The following is a 24823-nucleotide window of genomic DNA, read 5'->3' as shown; positions in this document are numbered from 1 at the left end:
TGGTATTTGTAGGAGGAGGATGCAGGGAACAACTGATGGGGGATGTGACTCACTGGAGGGCCACTTTAATTCCATATCCCACTTGATATTCCATATCAAGTGCAAGCCATTCCAGGTCAGATCAGCCTACATCTGTCCCTGATCTTCTCTTTCCTCCTCTCTTTATACCTCTTTTCTCAATGTCTAGTGTAGTTAAGTAGTCATGGAAAAAATGGTGCAGGCAACATTGAAATGGATGGGAAAGGCATCCTAGTTTCCTTCCTCCTCCAAGCTGTTACCATGATCTTTGGCTAAGTGATGAATAAACACGTGTGGATGGAGAGAACAGATGCTGGCCATTCATTCTCCTCTTGGCCCCCTTCCCACTGGATCAGGTCCCTACTAGCCTCTATGAGACTAGACTTCTATGGGCTGGAGTTGCACAGGTCGTCCCCATTTGCATTGCAAAAACCCTTCTTCTGGAGAGGGATGAGCAGTGGAAATGACCTGACTGACTTCTCCGGCTGAAGAGTTCTACATCTTAAGAACTGAAAGAAACTAGAGAGAGCATCTCATTGAATCCCATTATTACATGGTGAAGTTCAGAAGTTAAATGGCATTTTTAAAGTCAATGGATTAGTCTCTAATAAAGGGCTTCAGTCTTTGGAGTCAGACACATCTGGATTCCAGTACCAGCTGTGCCACTTAACAGCCCTGCAATCACGGCTAGTTGCTTAGCTTCTTTAAGCCTCAGTTTCCTCTTCTGTAAACTGGAGCTGATAATAGCACCTACTTTATGAAGTTATCAGAGAATCATCAGCTGTAAGGCATTGAGCACGATGCTTCGCACAGCCGAAATGCTCAAGAAGTGTTCACACTTATTAACATTATTATTCTAATTACCCAAGTCCCCCAGTGCTTGGGGAGGTGCTCTTTACACTTTCCCACACTGAATTAATGAAAATCAATGAATTAGTATATCTGACTTCCAAATTTTTATCCAGTGTAGTGTACACAGTAAAAGATGCAACCTTGTTTGCAAGGTTTCAAAAATTCCATGCTAGTTGGAGCCTTAGGAAAGAAAAGATTCATAAGGTAAAGCCCCAATTCTGGTAATTTATTTACAGGTAGCCTTGGAATCTAAGCCTTGGCGCATGGGGCCCCCACAGGGACGAGACCATGTTATTTTCATTCTCTGTGACAGCCCAGCCCATGTATGGTGAATTTCTCTGAAAGTGCTTTTTAGTAAATGATGGTGAACGACAGAATTTACCTGTGTTGTCATCAGAAACGTAAAAGAAACTCTCACTGATGGAGGGGAACTCGGCTAGTTTACTCACTTACAAATTACCTGGGAGTTTCAACAGGCTATGTGACTTGTTCAGAGAGACACAAGTACTTGCAGACCCAGAGAATTTACTATCATTTCACTTTCCTATTTTACAGTCATCCATCCAGCAGACATTGATTGAAGGCCTACTGTGTTCCAGCAGCACCCTTGCTAGGTGTTACGGTGGAGGTAAATACAAAAACACATATAGTTAGCCTTCCATATCTGTGGGTTCTGGATCCATGCATTCAAACACAGATCAAAAATATTCAGAAAAATACACAACTAAAAAATAACAAAAATAATACAAATAAAATAATAATGTAATATAACTATGTAGCATTTACATTATATTATGTATTATAAGTAATCTAGAAATTTAATTTATATAGGAGGATGTGTGTAGTTTATTTGCAAATACTGTGCCATTTTACAACAGAGACTTGAGTATCCTTGCTTTTTGGTGCCCATGGATGGTCCTGGAACAAATCCCCCATGGATACTGGGTGTTGGGTGTTGACTGTATTCCCTGATCTCTAAGAGCTAAAAATCCAGAACAAAGACTAGAGAATGACTGACATAGCATAAAGCACCCCCACAAGACACTACCCACTCCATATAAAGCATGTCTAATGCTCCCCTAGCTATTGGCAGACAGAAGGACAAACACTCAGATCTCCTACTGCCATTTCCACCTGTCTTCTCTCATGGCCCATAGTCCCAGCTGGCCTGTCTGCAGAGGTTAAGTCTCTACCTAGTGGTAGAATTCCGAGGAAATGTTCTTGGGTTCTACAGTGGTTAATTTTGTGTCAACTTGGCTAACTATGTTGCCAAATGGTCAAACACTAGTCTAGATGGTGCTGTGAAGGTATTTTTTAGATGAGAGTAACATTTAAATCAGTAGACTTTGAGTAAAGCAGATTATCTTCCATCATGTGAGTGGTCCTCATCCAATCAGGTGAAGGCCTTAAGAGAAAAAGACAGATGTCCACCAAGGAAGAAGGAATTCTGCCTACAGATTGCCTTTGGACTCAAGATGCAAAATCACCTCTTGACTGCATCTCCAACCTGTTAGCCTACCTTGCAGATTTTGGACTTGCCAGCCCCTACAACTGTGTGAATCAAGTCCTTAAAATAAAACTCTCCCCATCCCTACACACACACACACACACACACACACACACACACACTCACACAATATATATTATATGTACATAGGTAACTAGATAAGATCTATCTACGTACCTATCTATCTATCTAGAGAACCCTGACTAATACAGATTTTGGTACCAAGAGAAGTATTCTTAGAGGACCAGAATTTTTTAAATTCATAAATACAGGTAGGGTCTCACTATGTTGCCCAGGCTGGTCTCAAACTCCTGGCCTCAAGTGATTGTCCCACATTAGCCTCCCAAAGTGCTGGAATTATAGGCATAAGACAATGCCCAGCCAGGAACAGAATTTTAAGAATAAATTCTCTGAATTGGTTTGGGGGTTTCTGGAATTGGTTCTCTAAATGACTAGATTTAGAAGCACTAATGACTCTAGTTCCAATAGTGAATAAAGCACTGATAGTCATCGGTGTGATGTGGTAATAGAGATACACAAAAATATCACTATTAGATACTCCTAATCAAATAATTATGATAGGCAAGGTTCTGGGTGACCACGTATTTGATAACATAGAACATTTCCGTCAAACTAATGAGCATAATGAACTTGGCTGGTTGCTCCTAATTGGGCTGGACAAAGTGGGAAAGAAAAGGAGTTGAGGGATTTGAATTCCCACTCAGATGCAGCATAAATGACCTGAAAGTTTCTATGCCTTCCTAGAAAGAAATCCTTATCTCCTACAGCCTCAGAGCTGAGACTGCAGAAAACCAAACCAAGAATCTTCATCCTGCGAGGTCTGAATTGCAATGCAAGTTAAATTCCAAACCTTGCAGAGTATCTGCTGTTAAAGTGGGGGCATAGATTGGGAAGGAATAGGACTTTGAAAATTGCTTTGGGGACATATGGGAAGATCATGACGAAGATGGGGACACTGAACCCCTAAATTCCAATGAGTCTTCTTTGTCAGAAGAAGCAACTGCACCCCCCAACCCATGTTTGAGCAGGTTAACCCTGCTTTGCCAGAGAAAACTGTAATGGCCTCCCCTGAGGGAGCTGTCATGGAAGACCCCACTGATTCTCTTCAGGACCCACCCCCATCCCACTTTCCTTATCAACTGATAACTGGACTCAAATCCCAGCAAGCCCTGAAAGGTGAAGTACAAAGTATGACCCATGAGAAGGTGCGCTACACTTCAAAAGAACTAAATGATTTTTCCAATTTAAACAGACAGACAGCAATTTGAGGAATATCTGTGAGAATAGATGTCAAGGATGTGGAAACTGCTGCCATCAAGTTGGAAAACCTAAGTGCAATGGGGGTAATTGGGCCCCAGGTTGGTGGCAGCCAAGTGGTGGCAATAAACCACCAAAAGCAAGGCGGGTGTGGTTACCATAATGGACAATGGAGTTGAAACAGCAGTCAAAATAGTCTGACTCAGAGACCTATGCTGACTAGTTGATCATGGTGTTCCTGGAAGTGAAACAGCTGGGAAGTCTAGCAAATTCTGACTTGCTTTGTAGAAGTGGAAGAGTTGTAGGTCAAATGAACAAGTCTAACTTGAAACATAAAAATAGAGTCATATCCCCTCAATCAATTACCAGACCTGAGCTGGTTTACAGACCCAGAACTCTTTGAATGAAGGGGAGAGTAGGTACTATTGTGGAAGAACTCCACTCCACCGCCAAACATTTATAAGGTAAATCTTTCTCCCAGCCTTTTCCAAAGGGACTTATGGCCTTTTACCAAGGTGACTACACACTGGCAAAAAGGAAATAATCAGATCTTTCTATTCTTTCTATTAGTGGACATCAGCTCTAAATTGACACCAATTCTAGAAGACCCAAAATGTCACTGTGGCCCTCTAGTCAGAGTATGGGTTTATGGGGGTCAGGTGATCAATGAAGCTTTAACTCAGGTCCATCTTATAATGAGGGCAGTGGGTTCCTGAACTCAGCCTGTAGTTATTTCCCCAGTTCTGGAATTCATAACTGGAATATACATCCTCAGCAACTGACAAAATCTTCACATTGGTTCCCTGACCTATGGAGTGGAAGTTATTATGATGGAAAAGGCCAAGTGGAAGCCATTAGAACTGCCTCTACCTAGGAAAATAGTACAACCAAAAGCAATACAACATTTCTGCAGGAATTGCAGAGATGAGGGCTACCATCAAAGACTTGAAAGATGCAGGGGTGGTGATTCCTACTGCTTGCCCATTCAATTCATCTATTTGGCCTGTACAGAAAATATATGTATCCTGGATAATGACAGTAGATTATTATAAACTTAACCAGGTAGCAACTCCAATTGCAGCTGCTATACTAGATGTGGCTTCATTGCTTGAGCAAATTAACATATCACCTGACACCTAGAATGCAGCTGTTAGTCTGGCAAATGCTTTGTTCCTTCACACCTTTAGTAAAAACCAACAAGCAGTTTGTTTTCAACTGGCCAGGCCAGCAATATACTTTCACTGTCTGTATTAGGCTATTTTTGTGTTGCTATAAACAAATACCTGGGGCTAGGTAATTTATGAAGAAAAGAAATTTAATTGGCATAGTTTTGCAAGCTGTACAGGAAGCATGGTGCCAGCATCTGCTTCTGGTGAGGGTCTCAGGGAACTTACAACCCATGGCAGAAGGTAAAGGGGAGCCAGTACATCATATAGCAAGAACAGAAGCAAGGTAGGGGGAGGTATCACACACTTTTAAACAACCAGATCTCAAGTGAACTCAGAGAGAGATCTCACCCACTATCAGGAGGACAATACTAAGCCATTCATGAAGGATCCATCTCCATGATCCAAACACCTCCCACCAGGCCCCACCTACAACATTGGGGATCAGATTTCAACGCGAGGTTTGGAGGGGGCAAACATCCAAACTATATCACTGTCCTACATCAGGGGTCTATCAACTCTGGTCCTGTGTCATAATTTAGGTCACAGGGATCTTGATCACCTTTCCCTTCCATAAGGCATCACATCGGTCTATTACATTGAGGACATTATGCTAATTGGAGCTAGTGAACAAGAAGTAGCAACTACTCTAGACTTATTGGTAAGACATTTGGGTGTCAGGAGGTAAAAATTAAATCCAATAAAACATCCAGAGTCTTCTACCTCAGTTAAATTTCTAAGGGTCCAGTAGTGTGAGTCCCAGAACAAGGGAAGGCTCTGCAGCAGGTCCAGGCTGCTGTGTAAGCTGTTCTGCCACTTAAAGCATATGACTGAGCAGATCTAATGGTGCTTTTAAGTGTCAGTGGCAGATAGGGATGCTTTTTGGAGCCTTCAGCAGGCCCACATAAGTGAACGACAGTGCAGACCCTTAGGATTTTGGAGCAAAGTCCTGCCACCGTCTGCATATAAGCCATCCTCTACAGATAACTTTTTTTTGAGAAACAGCTTTTCACTTTCTACTGGGTCTTAGTAGAGACAGAAGGCTTAACCATGGGCCATGAAGTCACTATGTGATGTGAGCTAACCATTATGAACTGGGTGTTATCTGACCCACGAAGCCATAAGTTGGGCAAGCACAGCAGCATTCCGTCATCAAATGGAAGTGGTATACATAAGATTGGATCCAAGCAGCCTCTACACAAGTAAGCTGTGCAAAGAACGCCACACTCCACACTCCTGCTACATTCCACATCTACAGCATTATGGTGAGTTCCTTGTGATCAGTTAACAAAGAAAGAGAAAACTTAGGCCTGTTTTAGACCAGGTACTGCAAGATATGCAGGCATCACCTGAAAGTGGACAGCTGCAGCACATTTGCGCCTTTCTGAGACATCCTGAAGGACAGTGGTGAAGGGAAATCCTCCCAGTAGGGAGAACTTTGAGCAGTGTGCTGGTTGTTCACTTTGCTTGGACGGAGAAATGGCCAGATGTGAAATTACATATTGATTAATGGGCTGTGGCCAATTCTTTGACTGGATGGCCAGGGACTTTGAAGGAACTTGATTGGAAAATTGGTGACAGGAAGATCTGGGGAAGGGTCTGAGTGAAAACCCTCTCTAAATGGCTAAGAAACATGTCCTAGGTGAATGCTTCCCAAGTAGACAGGAGGATCTGTTCTGTGGATACCAGGCAGCCTCTGTCCCATCCACTTCTATCATTGTCCAGTGGGCTCATAACAAAGTAGCCATGGGGGCAGGGATGGAGTTTATCCCTGGGCTCAGCAAAATGTACTTCCACTCACCACAGCTGAGTTCCCAGTCTGCGAGCAGCAGAGACCAATACCAAGTCCTCAATATGGCACCATTCTCCAGGGTAATCAGCTGGCTACCTGGTGGCAGGTTAATTACTTTGAACTGTCCTATCATGGAAGGGGAAGTGTTTTGTTCTTATTGGAATGGACACTTACTTGGATACAGAAATTCCTTCTCTGCATGCAATGCTTCTGTCAAAACTACATTTGTAGACTTACAGAATGCTTTATTTACTGTCATAGTATCCACATAGTATTGCTTCTGATCAAAGAACTCGCTTCACAACAAATGGAATGCAGCAGTGAGCCCATGGTCATGGAATTCACTAATCTTGCCACTTTCCCCACCATCCTGAACAGGTGGCTTAATACAACAGTGGAATGGCCTTTTGAAAACTCAGTTACAGTGCCAGCTAGGTGGCAGTACCTTGCGGGGCTGAGGCAAGTTTCTCCAGAAAGCAGTATCTGCTCTGAATCATTGTACAACATATGGTTTCCCTGATAGCCAAGATTCACGAGTTCAGGAATCAAGAGGTAGAAATGGGAGTGGCATCACTCACTATAAACCCTAGTAATCAACTAGCTTCCAATCCCAGCTGCCTTCTGCTCTGGTGGTCGAGAGGTCTTAGTTCCAGAGGAAGAAATGCTTCTACCAGGAGACGTGACGATCATTCTATTGAACTGGAAGTTAAGACTGCTACGTGGTTTCCTCATTCCTCTGAATCAACAGATGAAGATAGAAGCAATTGCGTTGCACTAATTACCAAGGGGAAAATGAACTGCTCTTCAAAAATGGAGGTAAGGAAGAATATGTCTAGAATACAGGAGATGACTTAAGGTGTCTCTTAGTATTACCATGTCTTGTGATTAAAGTCAATGGAAAACTACAACCCAATTCAGGCAAGACTATTGATGTCCTAGACCCTTCAAGAATGAAGATTTGTGTCACTTCACCAGGTAAAGAACCATGAGGTGCTTGCTGAGGGCAAAGGGAATATGGAATGGGTGGCAGAAGAAGGTAGTTACAAATACAGTTTGAGTATCCCTTATCCGAAATGCTGGGACCAAACATGTTTTAGATTTTTTATTTTTTCAGATTTTGGAATATTTGCATTATACCTGATTGGACATCTGAAATTTGAATATTCAAAATCCAAAATTTTCCAATGAGTATTTGTTTTGAGCATCGTGTCAGCACTCAAAAAGTTCTGGATGTGGGAGCATTTTGGATTTTTGTATTTGGGATGCTCAACTTACACCAGCTATGACCATGTGACCTGTTACAGAAATTAGTATTTGTAATTGTAGTGAGTATTTCTTCCTATTTTGTTATGAATATGTTTTTTCTGTATATGCGTATGTTATATGTATGTAAAACAAAAATCTTTGTTTTCCAACTGAACAGCAAAAACTCAAATAATGTGATTTAAAAGTGGGCAAAGGATATAAATAGACATTTCTAAAAAGAAGACATACAAAAGGCCAACAAGTATACGAAAAAATGTTCAACATCACTAATCATCAGGGAAATGAAAATCAAACCCACAATGAGATATCATCTCCGTTAGAATGGCTATCATCAAAAAGACCAAAAATAGCAAATGCTGGAAAGGATGTGAAGAAAAGGAAACTATTATACATTATTGGTGGGAATGCAAATTGGTATGGCGATTATGGAAAACAGTATGGAGGTTTCTTTAAAAACTAAAAGTAGAACTACCATACAATCTAGCCATCTCACTACTGAGTATCTATCCAAAGAAAAGGGAATTTGTATATGAAAGGGACACCTGTGCCCCCATGGAGGTTTTTAGGCTCTAAAATGCAGGTAACACTTTTTTTCAACTTTTAATTTAGGTTCAGAGGGTACATGTGTAGGTTTGTTAGTTATATGGGTAAACTGAGTGTTGCTGAGGTTTGGTGTATGAAACCAAAAAATCGCCCAGGTACTGAGCATAGTACCTGATAGGTAGTTTTTCAGCCTTCACCCACCTCTCATCCTCCTCCCTCTAGAAGTCCCCAGTGTCCTCCCGTGTCTATTATTCTCATCTTTATGTCCATGTGTACTCAATGTTAAGCTTCTACTTATAAGTGAGAACATACGGTATTTGGTTTTTCTACTCCTGTGTTAATTTACTTAGGATAATGGCCTTCAGCTGCATCCATGTCGCTGCAAAGGACATGAGTTCATTCTTTTTTATGGCTGCATACTATTCCATGGTGTATAAGTACCATATTTCCTTTATCCAGTTCACTGTTGATGGGCATCTAGATTCATTCCATGTCTTTGCTATTGTGAATAGACCTGTACCCCCATGTTCACTGCAGCATTATTCACAATAATCAAGATATGAAGTCAACCTAAATGCCCATCAACAGATGAATGGACAAAGAAAACGAGGTATATATACACAGGGGAATACTATTCAACCATAAAAATGAATGAAATCCTGTCACTTAGGGCAACACGGATGAGCCTGAAGGACATTATGCTAAATGAAATATGTCAGGAACAGAAAGATAAATTCTGCATGTTCTCACTCATATAGAGAAGCTTAAAAAATTTGAGTTCATAGAAGTAGAGAACAGCACAGTGTTTAACAGAGGCTCGGAAGTGTAGGAGGGGGGACAGGGAGAGATTGCTTAATGGATATGAAACTACAGCTAAATGAGAATACATTCTAGTGTTCCCTAATACTGCAGGGTGAATGTGGTTAACAATAATTTAGTGTATACTTTCAAAAAACTAGAAGAGAGGATTTTGAATGTTCACAAAAGAAAGAAATGAATGTTCGAGGTGATAGATAAGCTAACTACTGACTTGATCATTACACACTGTATCCATGTATGGCAATATCACTCTGTACCCCATAAATATGTACAATTATTACGTGTCAACTAAAAATAAAAGGAAAGTCATCTTTTGTTTTCTTCCCTCTCTCATCTCCTTATCATTCAACCTAAGATGTATTGACTTAATACCACAGTATTGAAGTTACAGGATATCAAGGGGAAGCTCGAACATCACCCGAGGACTTTATTTCTTCTTCTGGGGAAAGGGTTAGTGTATTTTCGGTTGTATCCAGGATAGTTGTATCATGTTAGTCAGAATTGTGTCTTGTTATACTCTTTATTGACGATTAAGTACTGTTTCAAGAAATGTATATGAGTGCCAAGTTGGCGAGGCAAGAACTAGTGTTGGGTAATTTTACATGTTAACTTGACTAGGCTATGATGCCCAGATGTTTGGTCAAATGCCAGCCTAAATGTCACTGTGAAGGTATTTTTTAGACGAGATTAACATTTAAATCAGTAGACTTTGAATAAAGCAGATTATTCTCCATCATGTGGGTGGGCCTCATCCAATCAGCTAAAAGTCTTAAGACAGAAAGACTAATGTCCCCTGAAGAAGAGGGAGGAATTCTGCCTCCAGACTGTCTTTGGACTTGAGCTGCAGAATCAACTCTTTTCTTGGCCTTCAGTCTGCCAGTCCAACCTACGGATTTCAGACCTGTCAGCCCTCGCAATCGCATGAGCCAATTCCTTAAAATAAATCTCTCTCTCTCTCTCTCTCTCCATACGTACACACACACCTCCGATTGGTTCTGTTTCTCTAGAGAACCCTGGCTACTACAGGCTTGTTCTGCTATTTCTGCCCTAAAGGAAAGTCAATGCAGAGGAAAACATCCATGCGGGCATTAGGGTAGCTGCCTGGAGCGCAGTGGTGGCAGCTCCACAGCATAACGTGGGTGACACAGACACTGGCCTTAGGACCACAGGGGTTGTCTGGGGAGCCAGAAGACCCAGTTACTCTTTGGAGGTAAAAACAAAGACTTGAACTTAAAAGCATTTGCAGTGTTTTAAAATTGTGAATTAATCTGGCAACACGCTTCTCATTTCAATCCAACTATTAGTAAAAACTGCCAAATCCCAAACACCAACTCTAGCATTGGCAGCCCTTTTCTCACTCTTGGAAATACTATAAGGCTTTAAAAATATTTCAATTCTGCTCTTCGTTTTGCTCTAGGTCCCTTGGAGTTTCCGGAGTATTTTACTTCTTGTCTACTCCTCATTGTTTCTGCTTTAAGAAACTTACTCTCAAGAAGAATACAAAATAAGGATCACCAAAAAAAGTCTTTGAAACAATGATCACAAAGGTCCTAGAGGACAGGGGCTTGTCTGTCATGCTCTTGAATACCTTCCAGGATTAAATGTAGTCCTGTTCCACAGTACCTGCCAAATAGCTGGTTGTTACATGAGAGAATGAGTAACTATTGAAATCCTTCTTCAGGTCCAGCCCTGCATAATTCTTGATATGTGTTACCTCATTGTATCTTGCAACATTGCTATCAGACAGACATTGTCATGAATAATGCCTTCCTCTTCACCTGCAGTAATAAGCTCATGAGCGAAGCAACACTATATAGATTCTTGTAGATGATGGCCAAACAGAGCTCCTTAGTGCTTGAGGGATGCTCTTATTGCCCATGATCTTGTAGAAAGGCCGATTGGCACCTTGATCTTCAGTCAAAGCCAAAAGCCAGCCATCAGTTCCACAGTACTTAATCACTTCTCTGGCACTGGGCTTTGGATGAATAAAATCTACAGAAAATCCTTAGCCTTTTCTGACCAATCACCTCAATGTTCTCTTAAACAAAAATGAATTACAAGGAAGGGCCAGTTCAAGGCAAAACTGCACAAAACTTGGCTTCAGGCTGCTTCCCACTGCCAGCCCAGTGGTCTCTGGTTTTGCCCTGGAAAGGCTGGGAGCTTCTCCCAGGAGCATCACGGCCAAAACCTTCCCTGGCACCATTCCTCGTCGGCAGGGCACTTCTCCTCCCCTGGCCGGTGTCTGACTCAGGAGAGTATGTTAACAGGGAGGAGGAGGTTAATCTCTCACTGACAACATATTTATAGGACTTTTCTAAAGAAAGACTGGATACCACAACCCAAAGACTACATCAGACTCTAATGGGGATGGTTCTGGGCCCTGGGTCAGGTCACGTCGGTGGGGTTGGGGGAAGCTGCACTTCCGGGTGCCTTCAGTTCATGTCATGAAAGGACCACTCGTTTCCGCATTCCCGCCTTCCTACCCTCTGTTCCCAGTACTAACTAGCTGTTGCCTAGCAAGCTGCTCCAGAAAAGGAGGGGAAAGGGGAATAGAAAGGAGGAAAAGAGGAAGAGGAGGAGGAAGAGGAAGAAAAAAATGAAGAAGAGTAGGGGAAAAAAGGAGGAGACGAAGGCAGGAATGAGGGATGGGGAGGAGAAAGAGGGAAGAGTAAACCCCCTAAATAACCAAATTAACAGTTGTATTCTGTGGTTGAAGATAGAGTCAAAAAACCCACAAACATAAATACATATTTTATATACATATAGACAGTTCTCAAATCTGATCTCATATATATAATTTGATTAATTTCCCAAGAAAGAAAACCATAGGGCACTTCAGTGAGTCAAAGTCAAAATGAAAAAAATACTGCATTGTACTTAGGAAAGTCTGGAGTAAATTAATTTAATGCAAAACATAAATCCAGGACTGCAGTTGGCAAAAGCAGCTTAGAAGGGTTTTAAAATTCTCTTTAAAGAAGATTTTGAATTTTTTTTTTTTTGAGATGGAGTCTCGCTCTGTTGCCCAGGCTGAAGTGCAGTGGTGCGATCTTGTCTCACTGCAACCTCTGCCTCCCGGGATCATGCAATTCTTGTGCTTCAACCTCCCAAGTAGCTGGGATTACAGGCATGTGCCACCACGCCCAGCTAATTTTTGTATTTTTTAGTAGAGACGGGGTTTTACCACATTGGCCAGGCTGGTCTAGAACTCCTGACCTCAGGCACCAAACTTGGCCTCCCAAAGTGCTGGGATCACAGGCATGAGCCATCACACCTGGCCAGATTTTGAAAGTTTTTAAAGCAAGAAAGAGCAAAGCAGTAAGAACACTTTTTGGCTAGAATATACTGGGCCAGCTGATACACCATTGTGGGCCATGGTGATTGGTTGTAAATTTCAGTGGGTCAAGTAATCAATTCCCTCTAAAAAAAAAAAAAATCACAATAGCTATCAGAAAAAAAGGTAGTTACAAGACAAGGAAGGCCATCACAGACAAAATGTTGCATGCTCCCAAACTCTTACCAGAATGGTTCAAACCCAAAACAACAAACTGCAAGGTACACCTCAACAGCACACAAGGCAGTGAATTTCTTGCACAGCTCAGAAAACAGCTCTTAAGCATGGGCAGGCTTCTCCAAGGCTGGATGTGTATGTACTAGTCCTTCACTTGAGCCACGACTTTAGACCACAGAGAATCCAGCAGAGGCTGACCCCAGACCTTCACCCACCGGGGCCAGAAGCATGTCTGCTGGTGTCCTCCAGTCCCTCTCTGAGAGGCTTGATAGTCTTTTCTTTTCCCTCTCATGCTTCCGGTGAGGTCAGAAGAGTTTGGTAGACCTTTAGAAGCAGAGGTCCAAATCAACTCTACCAAAAATATCAATGAGGCCAGGCATGGTGGCTCATGCCTATAATCCCAGCACTTTGGGAGCAGAGGTGGGGGAATCGCTTGAGCTCAGGAGTTAAAGATCAGCCTGGGCAATATAGTGAGATCCCATCTAAAAAATTTAAAAATTAAAAAAAAATCAATGGGAAGATAAACACTTATTTTTAAAAGGGAGTCCTGGCTCCAACCATTTAAAATAAGAGATAAGACATTATATTCATGTACTGCAGCTGATTAAAGAGCTTTTTATGTCAGATGTCAGTTTCTTAAGGAAAAGAATGCTACAGTTAGACCTCACAGGGTTTCCCAATCTTTCTTAGGATTGGTCACTTTGGGGAACTATGTTTTCTCAAAGAGCTGAGGATTTTACTGACACATAGTTTTGCCACCCTGTCTTGGCTATGGCACCTTGATTTTACCATGGGGGAACCTCTCTTCCCTTGCTCCATTCATGCTGTTCAGATGGTGTTGACCCCACTTCTAGTTCTGTGGATATGGAGGAAGACTCAGGTTTGGCCAATCAGAGCACTGAATTCCACGGCCACAGGACTAATTCCAGAACTGGCATGTGGTCCAATCAGAACCAGATGTGTCCTGGTGGAAAGTATACTCTTTTCCTAGTCTTGAACCTAGAAGGATACGTATTAGTCACCTTGAGCTGCCATAACAAAATACCATAGACTGGCTGGCTTAAACAATAGAAATTTATTTCTCCAGTTCTGGAGGCTGGGAAGTCCAAGCTCCAGGTGCTGGCTGGTTCAGTTTCTGCTGAGGGCCTGCTTTCTGGCTTGTAGATGGCCACCTTCTCACTGGGTCCTCACATGGTAGAGGGAGAGAGAGAGAGAGTGAACAAGCTATCTTGTGTCTCTTCTTATAAAGACATGAGTCCTATCAGATCAGGGCTCCACCCTTATGACCTCATTAAACCTTAATTACTTCCTTACTCCAAATACAGTCACACTGGGGGTTAGGGCTTCAACATATGAATTTTTAGGGACACAATTCAGTCCATAATAATGTGTGTCTAAGTGCTGCTGGCTGCCATTTTACTATCATCTGAGGCCTAAGAACGAAGCCAATATACAAGATAGCAGAGTTTATAGATTAAAAAAAAAAAAAAAATCTTTTAAGCCCCTAGATCAAGCTATTCCTGAAACCAAATATGCCTGGACTTTTCTATTACTGCCAAGAAGTTATTTTTGCCTTAAACAGTTTAGGTCTAGTTTTCTGTCACGTGAAATTGTAAAGAGTCATAACTGACTCTCTAACCACCAAACTATTAACTATTAGTTAACTATTTCATCTAGTACTCATTTTAACTATTAACATTTTAACTATTTAATCTAGTACTCTTACTCAAATGTATTTTATACTTTCCTTCCCAATGAAGCAGGTATATTAGACATAATTTAACTCTTTTTCATGACCTACAGCTATCACTATAAATGCCCATTTACTTAATCTAATAGTGATACCCTCAGTATCTTCAGAATTGGGTTAGCTTGTTTGCCCTTCATTCAGTGGCCCCAGGCTGCTATACATCTTAAGTTTCATGTCTGCCTGTCTGTTTTCTCCCTTGCTATGAATGTTTCGCCTCAGTAATCTTTTCCCTGTCTTCTAATTTTATGTTTCTAATTTGCCATGCAATTGGCTTGCAAAACAAATAACTAAATTTAAAGCAATTATTTTTTAAAAAGGGAGGGGGGAGACTAGGCTGAGAGAGGGCCTATGGGATTCCTTCTGTGTGCATCTTTGGAGCTGTGCTTTTCCACTTGACAGAGATTGTGGGGGTGGGGACCTAACTGCTTGGTTTTTACCTTTGCTCCAGATACATGGCCACATAGCCAAATTCTAACTGGATGGAATAATACTCTGCTGAAGGTCAAAGAATTATAACATACATTTAAAAATATGGTTTTTTGTGAAAATAATGTCGAGAGTTTGTGGGTTTTTAAGAAATCTACGTTTATATAAGCAGAATATTAAAAATAATAGAATTCCCTAGAAACATATCAAAATCATGGAGTCCCTTTAAGGAAGCCATGGTAAATGAAGCCACATGGAGATGCAACTGACTGTTAGACAATTAGTGTATTCAACAAGCACAACTCCTGCTGTCAACTAACTCCCACGGCCCTTTTCAATTTCACATAGTGTGGGTGACTGTCTCCCTGCACCTAGATGAAAACTCTAGGAGTTGCAGGGTTTGTCAGCACACTCTTAGGTAAGAGAACAGAAAGTAAGTAGAAATCCAGTTTAAAGTCGAATCTCCTGTCCTCCAGCTCAGACCTGATTCAGGCCAAAATCCCACAGTAGGCAGGAAAGGTGGAGAGGTGAGTGGTAGGAGTGGGCTGGGGGTGGGAGTGGGCATTCTTTCCCCACAGCTGGCTTCAACTTGGTGGGGGAGGAAGAAGAGGGAAGAGGAAAGAACTGTTGTGGTGTCATGATACATAGCGGTTTTCGCCCACAGTTTCTGGCTAGTAACTCCCATAGTCCTTGTTACAGTCTTTTGTTATAAGCTTGGGTGTGTTAGGCCTTGGGACAGGCCTCTGACCTTTTCCTGCCCTTTTTTAACCTGCCCCAAGGCAGGACTCTGATCTTCCCCCACCTTTGTGATTGTGGGTCTTAAGACTCTCCCCAGAGAGGGTCAAGTCTATACCCTGGGGGAAGGAATGCTGATGTCAGGAAGCTTCCTTAAAAACCCAGGAGGACAAGGTTCAGAGAGCTTCCAGATAGCTGAACATGTGGAGGTTCCTGGAGGGTGGGGCCCAGGGAGGGCATGGAAGCTCCCAGTCTCTTCCCCCATATCTCGTCTTATGTGTATCTTCATCTGTATCTTTGCAACATCCTTTATAATAAGCCAGTAAATGTAATTTGGTGTTCTCCTGAGTTCTGTGAGCCACTCCAGCAAATTAACTGAATCCAAAGGAGGTTTGCAGGAACCCCAACCTGAAGCCGCTTCGTCAGAAGTTCCAGAGGCCCAGGCTTGCAACTGATGGTGAGGGAAGGAGGGAGCAGTCTTGGGGACTGAGCCCTCAACCTGTGGGATCTGGCACTGTCTTCAGGTAAGCAGTGTCAGAATTGAATTGGAAGACACTTGGCTGGTGGCTGCTGCTTGGTGATGGGAAGAGACCCCCACACATTTGGTCACAGACATTTTCTTCTGTGTTGATGGTTGTTGTGGTATGAGAGTAGAGGAAAAACACAGTTAGAGGAAAGAGTTTTTCCCCACACAATTGTTCTTGGACCAGCCCTATGCTAGTCTCAAACTGGCTCTTCTTCCAAGGATGCTGTCTAGGGCCTCTTGGTGGTCGTCTGCTGAGCACCTCTCTCCTGCCATTCCCTTGTCCCCCAGGGATTCAAGCCTCTCTATTTCTGTTGCTTGTGACTCTCTCCTCAGCCCACAACTGCTTCAGCCCCTGGGCTTTGGATTCACCATTTCTTTCATTTTCTGTTTCTGATGCTTTGACATCTTGGGGCCTTGCTGACCCTGGAGGGACTGCCCCTCCCGGGGTAAGCCAATTCCCGGAGATAGTAAACAACCCTCCAGAGAGCTGCTTTTGGAGTGCACACCGACCAGTCCAGAGCATGGCCCCACCACCTCCTCTACCAGCTCTCACACTCTGGTATTCCCTGCCCTAATCACCCCAGGGCCAGGTACCAGACAACTAGGGGTAGCCCCTATGTCCCAGCACCCACTGAAATATTCAAACTAGCCAATCCTAAACCTGCTTATCCCTGCCCATTCCTTAATGTGGAAGTGCTCTGTCTACAGTTCCTTCCCCTCCCTCTGCCTCCAAACCGACCCTGATGCTTCTCCACGTGGCCCCTACAGCATGACCTGCCCCTCCTCTGGGAACTGTATCTTCTCAATAGCAGTTGTCTCCCGGTCTGCTGTCCTTACTGAACCCCAAATTTCCTATTAATACACTCTATTATAAAACAGGCATCTGGACAAATACTTCAGCTGCTTTGGATGGGATCTCCTGATGTCTCTGAGCAGACCTATCGGGCAGGAACCAAGACACTCACCTGGATTCCCCCATATTTGGCTGTGGGAAACACCTACACATCCCTTGCCCCAGTACACTAAGTACAGGCCATTCCCAATGCGGCAATACTCTCCCTGCTCTGCCTCAAGCAAAAAAGCATCCAGCTCTTAGCCTTTGGGTTTCCAAGCCAAAGTCTGGCCACAAGCACCTCTGCCCCTCCCGAGGCTTCCCATATGCTATGGTTTGGATGTGGTTTGTCTTGCCAAAATTCATGTTAAAGTTTCATTGCCAGTGCAGCAGTGTTGGGAGATGAGGCCTAGTGGAGGTGTTTGGGTCATGGGGGTGGATTCCTCATGAGTAGATTAATGCCCTCGGATTAGTTACTGTGAGAGTGGGTTGTTATAAAAGCGAATCTGGCTTCCTGGACTCTCTCTCTTGCATCCTGTCTCATCATGTGACCTCTGCACATGCTCACTTACTGCTCCACTTCACCATGTTTTGCCCCAGTATGTGGCCCTCACCAGAAGCCAGCCAGATGTGGCGCTATGCTCTTGAAGTTCCCAGCCCGCAGAATTGTGAACTAAATAAACGTCTTTTCTTTATAAACTACCCAATCTCAGGTATTCTGTTATAGCAATACCAAATGGACTAAGACACATCAGAGGTCCCTCATGCGTTTTGAGGTGAGGAAGAAGGGTAAGGAGTTCACGGCAACAGTTTCCTCCATAGATATCCACCCCCTCCCAGATTATCTCTCCTCCACTCTCCTAACCTTTTCATAATCCTTTGAGTGTGAGAGGCGAAAGTGTCGTAAAATAAATCAGGTCTCTGGACATTTATTTTGAAAATCTGCACATAGTGACTTGGCCTTGGAATTTTGTATATATCATTGTTCAGGGACAATACTTCAATGTTAACATTTTCAAAGAGTGATATGGGTGGTTTTTAAATATTTTCCTTATATTTACTTCTAAATTCAAGAAGTTTTCTTTACTACTCATATGAAGAATATCAGATGATTTTCATTTGAAAGAGTGACTCTAATGAAAGGCAGATTGTCATACACATTTGTTTGTTTTTTTGGGGGGTTTTGTGGGTTTTTTTTTTTTTTTTTAGACAAATTCTCAGTCTGTGATGTTCAGGCTGGAGTCCAGCGGTGCGATCTCAGCTCACTGCAACCTCTGCCTCTCAGATTCAAGCGATTTTCCCACCTCAGCCTCCCAAGAAGCTGGAAATACAGGCATGCACCACGATGCCTGGCTAATTTTTGTATTTTTTTAGTAGAGACAGGGTTTCACCATGTTGGCCAGGCTGGTCTTGAACTCCTGACCTCAAGTGATCCACCCACCTTGGTCTCCCAAAGTGCTGGGATGACAGGCATGAGCCACTATGTCTGGCCTATCATACACATTTGTGAAATCCCAATTATCTATCATTTTTCCCCCTACAAAAGATCCCAAGCTCAACCTATTAATCAAAGCCAAGCATCTTTAAAAAGTAACTGTATCTGCTGCTTACATTTCTAGGTAGCTTGCTGGTAAGGTCAGACTGAAGTCTCCACACTCTGAGTTATGTAAAGATTATAGGACTTTGAAATTTATACTGTCCTTTCTCCTTGCAGGGTTTAAGGAAGAATAGTAAAGACAATATCATGGATTAAAGATAAAACAGGAAGCCAGGCACGATGGTTCACACCTGTAATGCCAGCACTTTGGGAGGCTGAGGCGGGCGGATCACGAGGTCAGGAGATTGAGACCACGGTGAAACCCCGTCTCTACTAAAAACACAAAAAATTAGCCGGGCGCAGTGGCGGGCGCCTGTAGTACCAGCTACTCTAGAGGCTGAGGCAGGAGAATGGCGTGAACCCAGGAGGCGGAGCTTGCAGTGAACCGAGATCGCGCCACTGCACTCCAGCCTGGGCGACAGAGCGAGACTCTGTCTTAAAAAAAAAAAAGATAAAACAGGATATGCATCTCAAACTAGTTCTTCATGTTTATTTCTTTGGTCCTTGCTCTTTATAGATAATGGTAAAAAATAAGACAGAGTGCTTTCTTGCCCTTCAAACAGGTTTGGGAAGGAATTATGCAGTGTATACTGGCACAGGAATATCTTCATGGGGAAAATGGATTCATCAGATTATTGCTGCAATTTACTGAGCAACAGTTTCCAGCTGAATGAGAGTAAATTCACCCAAATGTTCTATGACTTCAGGTTATAACTATTTGAGAGTCTGAAGCCGCAAGACCAAAGAGCAGAATAAAAGAAAAGTGACAAACTACTCAGAAAAGAAAAGTGGCAAACTACTTCCCATACTCAGAAGCACAGATAAAATCCTTCAGGATCTTTTAGCACAGCAGTTTCCAAACTTTTTGGCCATATTCACAGTAAAAAATACATTTTACATTATAACCCAATAAACACACACACACTAATAGATGATAGAGATATCTAGCAAAACATAAATAACTATGAACAAGAACTTTGCAAGAGATTTATTTTCTCTACACTTATGATGCATTCTAATAATTTCTAGTCTATTCTATTTCATTGTAATGCTGGCCCATACCCTCTAAATTGATTTCTCTATCCACTAATGGACAATGAACTGCAGTATGAAAAGCTCAGCCTTAGAAGAATAGTCCTCATGCTTCTTGATGTCCTAGATCACTAGGTGATGAAGGGGTTTAAAGAACAGAATAGAATTCCTGCTGTATACCAGGCTGAGAGTAAAGAAATGTGGGTGCTACTCACACCCTGCAACTATCTACTCCCTACGTATTCTCCTGGGTCTCCGAATGGTTGCTATAAAATAAGTACTTGTGATTTCAATTCCTTTTAACTCTAAAATTCAAATGCACATTATGTGATCATCACTATAAAAACATAAGAGAGATGAGCATCAAATTTACAGAGATAAGGCTGACAAGTGTCTGGGGAGGAAGACCCCTTCTTTAGTGTGTTGGGATTCCACCTCCCACCTCTGCCTTATCTTTTTCAAACAAGTTTATTGAGATAAAATTCATATACCATACAATTCACCCATTTAAAGTGTAAAGTGTGCAACTTAATGTTGTTTAATATATTCACAGAGTTGTGCAACTTTTGGAACAATCTAATTTTAGAACATTTTCGTTCCCCCTAAAAGAAATCCCATATTCATTAACAAGTCAATCCACATTGTCCACTACCTTCACTCCCAACCACAAATCTGCTTTCAATCTCTATAAATTTTCCTATCCTGGACATTTCATATAAATGAATCACACAATATGTGACTTTTGTGACTGACTTCTTTCATTTAGCATAATGTTTTCAAGGTTCATTCATGTGGTAGCATGCATAAGTACTTCGTTCCTTTTTATTGCTAAATAATATTCTATAGTATGGCTATACCACATTTTATTTATCTATTCATCAGTTGATGAGCATATGGGTTGTTTCCCCATTTTGGCTATTTTGAATAATGCTGTTATGGACATTCATACACAAGTTACTCTGTAGATGTGTTTTCATTTCTTTTGGATATACACTGAAGAGTAGATCTGCTGGGTAGCATGGTAACTTTATGTTTAACTTTTTCAGGAATAGCAAAACTATTTCCAAAGTCACTGTACCATTTCACATTCCCACCATCAATGTATGAGGGTTCAAATTTCTCTACATCCTTGCCAACGCTTGTTATTGCCTGCCTTTCTAGTGGATATAAAACGGTATTTCATTGTGGTTTAGATTTGCATTTACCAAATGACTGGTAATGTTGAGCATCTGTTCATATACCAGTTGGCCATTTGTATATCTTCTTGGAAGATAATGTCTATTCAAATCCTTTACTCATTTTCAGGTTGCCTTTTTAATTATTTTTAATTTTTAAGTATTGAGTTGTAAAAATAATAATATATCCATATATATGGATTATTTTATAATAATATATCCAGATTTTATATATTATATATGTGTGTATATGATACTAGTGCCTTATCAGATATATGATTTGCAATATCTTTTTCCATTCTATGATTTATCTTTTCACTTTTTTGATAGTGCCCTTTCGAGTGCAAGAGTTTTTAACTTTGATGAAATCCAATTTATCTATTTTTTCTTTTGCTACTTGTGCTTTTGTTGTCATATCTAAGAAACAGTTGCCTAATTTATGGTTATGAAGATTTATGCCTATATTTTATTCTAAGAGATTTATAGTTTTAGCTCTTACGTTTAGTTTCTTCATACATTTTGTACTAATTTTTGTTTATAGTATGAGGTGGAATCCACTCATGTTTAATGTTATTATTGATAGTGTTGGATTTACCTTGGCCCTTTTGCATTTTATTTTCTGTATATCTCATGTATTTTTTGTTCCTCTATTCCCCCTTTATTGTTTTCTTCTGTATTAGATATTTTCTAGTGTAATTTTTACTCTGTTTCATGACTTTTTAATCATTTTTGAGTTACTATGTTAGTGGTTGCTCTAAGGCTTACAAAAAGAAATCTACATTAGTATCATATTGATTTAGTTCCAGTAAAATAGAGAAATTTTACTCTTATTTAGTTCTATTCCCTCTCCACCATTTTTGTACTATTGTTATTATACATATTATGTCTCTCTATATTAAAATCCAGCAATACATTTTTATAATTATTAATTTATATAATCTATGTTTTCTAAGGAAGATGATAGAAGAAAGGAGATCAAGCATATATTTATAGAGTGTCTTTATAAACTCTATTTATCCTTTCTAGTTCTCTTTATTTCTTCCTATAGATTTGGTGTCATTTTCTTACTCCAATACAGCTTTGTTCTCACCTATCTCCTTTGTGCTACTGTCAAACATATTACATTTTTATATGATATAGGCCCCATATTTATGTATGTATGTGTGTATTTGTATATACAGTTCGTATACTTTCTGTTAAAATCAGTCAAGAGAAGAATGTATAAAAATATTCAATTATACTCTCTTTTGTAATTTTTACATGTTATTCAAATTATTATTTGATGGTACCTGTTTCAGTTTTAAGAACATCCTTTATTATGTCTATTATTTCTTATAAGTCAGGTTGGGTGAATTCTGTTAGTTTTTGTTCATCTGAGAAAGTCTTTACTTAGCCTTGATCATGAATAGTAATTTTGATGGATAGAAGATTCTTGGTTGACAGTTTTTCCACTTTCAGCACTTAGAATATATGCTCTCACTGCCTTCTTGCCTCTATTGTTACTAATGAGAAGTCAGTTGTTATTCTAACTGGTGTTCCTGTGTTCATAATGAGTCTTTTTTTTCCTGCTTTCAAGATTTTCTCTTTGTCTTTGTCTTTCAAAATTTTAATTATGATTTTAACTATAATATGTCTGGCTGTGTGGATCCCTCTGTATTTATGCTATTTGGAGTTCACTAAGCTTCTTAGCTGTATAGATGGCTTTTCATTAAATTTAGTAAGTTTTCCACCATTATTTCTTTGGCTATTTTTTTCTATTCCTTTTTCTCCTCTCTTTCTGATGCTCTCATTACACATATGTTGTGCTTAATGGTATCCCATATTTCTTTCAGGTTCTGTTTGTTTATTTATTTATTTATTTGAGACAGGGTTTCACTCTTGTCACCCAGGCTGGAGGGCAATGGTGCGATCTTGGCTCACTGCAACTTCTGCCTCCCAGGTTCAAGCAATTCTCTTGCCTCAGCCTCCCAAGTAGCTGGGATTACAGGCGCCTGCCACCATGCCTGGCTAATTTTTGTATTTTTAGTAGAGACGGGGTTTCACCATGTTGGCCAGGCTGATCTCAAACTCCTTACTTCAAGTGATCCACCCCCCTTGGCCTCCCAAAGTGCTGAGATAACAGGCATGAGCCACTGCCCCCGGCCTGTTTATTTATTTTCATTCTTTTTTTCTTTCTGTTTTTAGACTGCACAATCTCCATCAATCTGTCATTAAGTTTGCTGATTCTTTCTTCTGCTAGCTCAATTTACTGTTGAGCCACTTTAGTGAATTTTTCATTTCAGTTATTATACTTTTCAACTCCAAAAGTTCCATTTGGTTATTTTGTAAAACAATTTCTATCTCTTTATTGATATTCTCTATTCAATTAGATGTTGTCATCATACCTTCCTTTAATTCATTAACCATGATTTCCTTTAGTCTTCTATACAGATTTATAATAGCTGCTTTAAAGTCTGCTAAGACTACCATCTGGCTCATTCAAAAGTGGTTTCTATTGTCTTCTTCTTCCCCTATGTATGGGTCACACTTCCCTCTTTCTTTGAAATTCTGCTATGCTCTACAAGTGGACACAGGTGGAGGTGGCGCCATGGTCTTCTCAGTTTTCCTCTCCCACCATAGATCCCTACTCTATGAGCCAGCTTGGGTAGGGTTGATTGGGATCCCAGAATTCTCAGCCTGAAGTGCCTAAGTTAGAGCTCCTACCCTACAAGTGGAGGGGTGGTGGGTAAGAGAGAGCTGGTCCTCTTTGCTGAGCCCACCTGGAATAGGGCTTCTGCTATACAGGACTGCAGAAGGTTGAGAAATATCAGTGGCCTGCCCCTCCCAAAATGAAACAAACCATAGGCCCAAACTGGGGCACAGGATAAAGAGAGTGCCCATCTTCTTGGCAACACATATGGGTAGATTTTCTATAAAACAGATTTGGGGATGGATAATGAAGGGGGTCATGGCTGAAATGTCACAGAGACTCTCATTTCTTACCTAGATTCAAATTTTCTTAAGTAATTGTTTCTTCATTTGCTATATGCTCTTATGACCATTAACAGAGACTTCAAACAATTTTTAAAAATATTTTCACTGGTTAATTTCTGTTTTACTGAAAAGAGTATCTACCAACCTCCCTCCTCTGTTGTTATGGAAGTCCTTCCTCCCCTCTGCTTTGTCGTGAATACATTCATGCATTTTCTACCTACCTTAAAATAAATTAGCTCTAGTAGTGGAGAAATGTGGAAAAGAGCATTCTTAAAGTGTTGTATTATTTATTCATTATCTTTGTATCCATAAACACAAGCTTTGTCCATATGAATAAGTTAGAATATTTGTAATTCATTCTACCAGAATGAATCTGAAGTTGTGGCTGGTAAAAAGGAGGAAAAAAAGAAACCCTTTGATATATTTTCAGCCACAAGAATGTTTTGCACACCAGGAGCCAGCAGGTAAAGGAAAGGTTTGGGGTATGGGATTCAGGCATTTAAACAAACAGGGAGATGGCTGGAACTGGGACTACAAGCTCTTAAAATGATGCAGAGGGAAGTATAGGTCAGGAGAAGAAAGGTGCAAGTGAATAGCTAACTTATGAACAATTACTTCCTCAGTTCTAAGAGCTTTACCTGTCAGTACATATGTAACCCTCACAACAATGAATTATGAGACAGGCACTATTTTTTGGAAACTGAGGAACAGAGGGGTTAAGTAACTTGCCCAAGTTGATAGCTAGTGCCACCCCTGCTCTTCACTACCTTGTCCTCCAGCTTAGGGGAGGGAGTTTTTCATGCTTACAGTTCCTTAGTGTGGCTGACCTTGCAGGTGAGATGACCTAATACCTATTCTAAACTCCTCCAGTGTTCAGAGGCTGGAAAGCTAAAGACAGCACTTCTCAGACTCTGTTGGGGCAGGGCTCTGGATGCCAATTGGGTTTGCAAATTGGAAGTGTGTGAATAAGATTAGACCGATGGGAAATAAGGAGGAGGCTGCATCCTGTAGCTGGCTGAGCATTTATG

General features: G+C 41.1%; 1 protein-coding gene across 11 annotated transcripts in view; it reads right to left on the bottom strand.

The window, feature by feature from the left end:
• LAMA3 (laminin subunit alpha 3) overlaps positions 1-24823 on the bottom strand; it is a 267407-nt gene that overhangs the window by 145079 nt on the left and 97505 nt on the right. The window lies entirely within an intron of this gene.

Source organism: Pan troglodytes, chromosome 17 (genome assembly GCF_028858775.2).
Source record: "Pan troglodytes isolate AG18354 chromosome 17, NHGRI_mPanTro3-v2.0_pri, whole genome shotgun sequence".
In the NCBI taxonomy this organism is placed as follows: Eukaryota; Metazoa; Chordata; class Mammalia; order Primates; family Hominidae; genus Pan; species Pan troglodytes.
The sequence above is the reverse complement of the archived record's forward strand: the minus strand, read 5'-3'. Positions and strand labels throughout refer to the sequence as shown.